The sequence below is a fragment of the Ascaphus truei genome, chromosome 1, assembly GCF_040206685.1.
Source record: "Ascaphus truei isolate aAscTru1 chromosome 1, aAscTru1.hap1, whole genome shotgun sequence".
NCBI lineage: Eukaryota > Metazoa > Chordata > Amphibia > Anura > Ascaphidae > Ascaphus > Ascaphus truei.
Window position 1 is genome coordinate 126,798,774 of NC_134483.1, and position 4,602 is coordinate 126,803,375.

The 4,602-nt window shown below is 47.1% G+C and overlaps 1 pseudogene; it reads left to right on the forward strand.

The window, feature by feature from the left end:
* The first annotated feature begins 3,522 nt into the window (after positions 1–3,522).
* LOC142469700 (SKA complex subunit 1-like) lies at positions 3,523–4,279 on the forward strand (annotated as a pseudogene).
* The last annotated feature ends 323 nt before the right edge of the window (positions 4,280–4,602 follow it).

Sequence of the window (4,602 nt, forward strand, 5' to 3'; positions counted from 1 at the left end):
TACCCCCCGTCAGTCAGTTACCCCCCCGTCAGTCAGTTACCCCCCGTCAGTCAGTTACCCCCCCGTCAGTCAGTTACCCCCCGTCAGTCAGTTACCCCCCGTCAGTCAGTTACCCCCCGTTAGTCAGTTACTCCCCCAGTCAGTCAGTTACCCCCCACCCACCCAGTCAGTCACCCCCCGTCAGTCAGTCACCCCCGTCAGTCAGTTACCCCCCGTCAGTCAGTTACTCCCCCAGTCAGTCAGTTACCCCCCGCCCAGTCAGTCAGTTACCCCACCATCAGTCAGTTATCCCCCCATCAGTCAGTTACCCCCCCCCGTCAGTCAGTTACCCCCCCGTCAGTCAGTTACTCCCCCAGTCAGTCAGTTACCCCCCACCCGCCCAGTCAGTCAGTTACCCCCACCCGCCCAGTCAGTCACCCCCCCCGTCAGTCAGTTACCCCCCCCGTCAGTCAGTTACCCCCCCATCAGTCAGTTACCCCCCCGTCAGTCAGTTACCCCCCGTCAGTCAGTTACCCCCCCGTTAGTCAGTTACTCCCCCAGTCAGTCAGTTACCTCCCGCCCAGTCAGTCAGTTAAGTCAGTTACCCCCCCATCAGTCAGTTACCCCCCCCGTCAGTCAGTTACCCCCCCCCCCCCTGTCAGTCAGTTACCCCCCCCGTCCGTCAGTTACTCCCCCAGTCAGTCAGTTACCCCCTGCCCAGTCAGTCAGTTACCCCCTACCCGCCCAGTAAGTTACCCCCCACCTGCCCAGTCAGTTACCCCCTCCGTCAGTCAGTTACCCCTCCGTCAGTCAGTTACCCCCCGTCAGTCAGTTACCCCCGTCAGTCAGTTACCCCCTGTCAGTCAGTTACCCCCCCCCCCCGTCAGTCAGTTACCTGGACAGTCCGTTACACCCCCAGGTCAGTCAGTTGCCTCCCCTCCCCCCCCGTCAGTCAGTTACCTCCCCCCTGTCAGTCAGTTACCTCCCCCCCGTCAGTCAGTTACCTCCCCCCCGTCAGTCAGTTACCTCCCCCCCGTCAGTCAGTTACCCCCCCCTGTCAGTCAGTTACCCCCATCTCTCTCCCCTCTCTGTCTCCCTCCCCTCTCTGTCTCCCTCCCCTCTCTGTCTCCCTCCCCTCTCTGTCTCCCTCCCCTCTCTGTCTCCCTCCCCTCTCTGTCTCCCTCCCCTCTCTGTCACCCTCCCCTCTCTGTCACCCTCCCCTCTCTGTCACCCTCCCCTCTCTGTCACCCTCCCCTCTCTGTCACCCTCCCCTCTCTGTCACCTTCCCCTCTCTGTCTCTATGTCTCTCTCTCTCTCCCCTCTCTGTCTCTCTCTCTCCCCTCTCTGTCTCTCTCCCTCCCCTCTCTGTCTCTCTCTCTTCCCTCTCTGTCTCTCTCTCTCTCCTCTCTGTCTCTCTCTCACTCTCTGTCTCTGTCTCTCACCCACACTCTCTCTGTCTCACACTCTGTTTCTGGATCTCTTATTTACCCTGTATATCGTAACTGCCCTATACTACACCAAAATAACCTATAATGCTTTCTTCCAGATCTGACTCAAGCTTCACACGGGAGACATCGGAACCCCCCTAACCCAGAAGACAGGTAGGAAACACCTCCCCTCCAATGTATAACATTGCGGGAATGAGGATACCTGGACATTGAGGGACTGCGGATCAGGTAAGATCCCAGGCGGGATTGCTGCTTTAAATATTGTGAAGTGGGGGCATCCAGACACTGGTTAAGGGGTTCAGGAAACTAGTCATTCACACCTGGCTTTTTTTTCTAGATACGACATTTACACACACACATGTAACAAGGACTAATTGTAGTATAATGAATACAATAAATAAACTTATGTCAAAAACGAATGTTCTTACTAGGAATTTATTCAATTTATTTCATTTATGGTTTTTTTTAAAATGCGGGGCTGGGGGCGGGATTAGAGGCGGGGTTGGGGGCGGGACTAGGTGGCGAGTAGATTTTTTGGTTCGGCGAGTAGATTTTTGGGTGATTTGTCAAGCACTGTATATATATATATATATATATATAGTGGTTGACAAATCACCCAAAAATCTACTCGCCACACAAAAAAATCTACTCGCCACCTAGTACCAAACGTGTGCTGCTTGGGCCAATATTTACTCGCCCGGGGGTTAAATCCACTCGCCCGGGGCGAGCAAATGTATAGGTTTGTCGAACACTGTATATATATATATATATGTGTGTGTGTGTGTGTGTGTGTGTGTGTCTTGTAGGGGACCGCTTACAGAGACTGAAGTGCTGTGTCTGTCAGCTATAGCAGGGGTTGCTGGGATTTTTAGTCACTGGGGCCTACCCTTCTGATTGCCTGTGGATGCTTGGCATCCACATCCAAGCTACAACTCCCAGCAGGCAGCCAACAAACAACAATGATGTCACTTACGGTTATGCCCAGTAACTTCTGTTTATATTTTCGTGACAATTTTCAATTTTTGTCCGTATGAGATTTTTGTGGATAGCACTGCCACAAAATAAGTTTCACTTCAAAAACCTCTCCTGTCACATTGAGACAAAAATGTAGTGTTGACAGGAGGGACGTAGTGACTATGGACTAATTTGTCCTTGCGGTTAGGAGACCTCATTTATTTATAAGGCCATTCTCAAGACATAAAATTATGTGAGTTACCTTTGTCTTATTTAAACCATCATTGTTTCACCACCAATGAGGCTGCAGCACTGTGGGACACCAATACTGGCTGCTACCTTCAGGAGGGAATATTATATTTGCAAGACTTCTCACATTCCTATTTTGGAACCCACTCCAAATTAACAAGTTTGCCTTGTTCTTTGTCCATATATTACATTTTGGAAATTATAATTTCATGGAAATATCCTGTTACTGTTGGAGCACCCACTATCTCTTCCTTTAACTGCCTATCTTGTTTAAGACTATGCTGAAGCCTCTGTTGTATAGATCTATTGCTATAGTCCGTTACAAAATCTGTGAGTAAGTTCTCTTGCTCTACCATTAAAAATATACCCAAAGTCTAACAATTGCATCTGAGACGCAAGCATTCGCTAGTAGGCATGCCTTCAGTCTGGTGTGAGGGATTGAAACTGGTTGCATGCAGAACTGGTGGATGTCTCCTTACAGTGAATGTCCATAAGTACACGTCCACAAGAGTCAATCATGATTCTCAGGTCCAAAAAGTCAACGTGTGACACTTCATTTAAATGTAAATTTAATGTTAAGGGTGTTGTGGTTAGGACATCGACGCATTGTGCCAGATCAGCAGCAGAACCCTGCCAGAGTATTAATATATCATCAATGTACCTAAACCACAACAAAACATGCCCTGTCAACTCCAAGTGTGTGTCGGAAAACACCACCTCTCTTTCCCACCACCCCAGGAACAGGTTGGCATAGGAGGGTGCACAAGTCGCTCCATCCCGGTTCCTCTTGTCTGTAAATAAAAATTATTTTAAAAAAATTAAATAGATCCCTGGCAGTTGCAGCCAGCATCAACCTCCGCCTACGGGTGAGACCAGCGATATTGTTGAGAAAATGGACGCTGCGGACTTTGAAGATTTGTGTTCGCATGTAAATTCCAAGATTTCCATTATCAAGAAAACTCTTCACTTAAGGAACATTGGGCAAGATCCATCTTTGACAAGTGTGCTTAGTAAAGTACTGTAGCACATGAAATGTATTCATTGCATGATCTTCTTAATAAAGTGGAGAAGGAAGTCCGGTACCAAGAAAGCCTAACAACTTCCCTCAAGGAGCTGCAGGGGGCCCTCTCGAGAGATTTATCTGAAGCAACGCAACTAACAGAAAACATCCCTGCATACCTTCCCAAGAAAGCTTCAAGCAGCAATTCTGCATCGGCTGTGAAGACTGAAGTAGTAGTTAAGGTTACAGAGCCCGAGCCAGCAAAGAAACCTGCCAAGGAAAAGATAATTAAAGAAATGGAGTTGATTACAGTACAAGAATTTGGAAATATTCCAGCGTACATCAAAAATTGTCTTACCTATGATCGTATTAACAGTATTATTGAAGAAATCAACAAAGCAGTTGTGGGGAAGTACAAAATTCTTCACCAGCCAATGAAGTCTTTGAGCAATAATGCCAAAAAAACTGCTCTGCAGAATTAAAGATGAGGTAACAAAAAGGTCAGTTTTTTATTGTAGATCAAGATATCAAAGAATTTACTCAAGTAAAGATTGACAAAAGATTTCATGGCATGCTAAGCATTTTACGGCATTGTCACCGTATACGAGAGATATGTGGTAAAGGACTAGTGCGTTATACTGTTTGTTGAACAACTTGTCTTTTCAACTTTGGATCGATGAACCATGTGGCACAAACGCCTAATTTGTTAATTTAATGCTAATATCATGTAACTTCTGTTAGAATCCATACAGTATATAAAGATTTTTTTTTTTTGCATTGACTCGGTTCCCCCAACTCCCTTGCATCAGTGAGTTAGAACTAGTTACTGAAAGGCTAGAGGGAGTAACTTGCAATGCATCAGTGTTAGTTTCTCTTAGATGCTGTTCTCCTTTTATTATTTTATTTATGCCTGCTGCCACGTCCAAGGTGGTGGCATTAACTTAAAGCCCGATAGTGGAGGGCAACATGTGA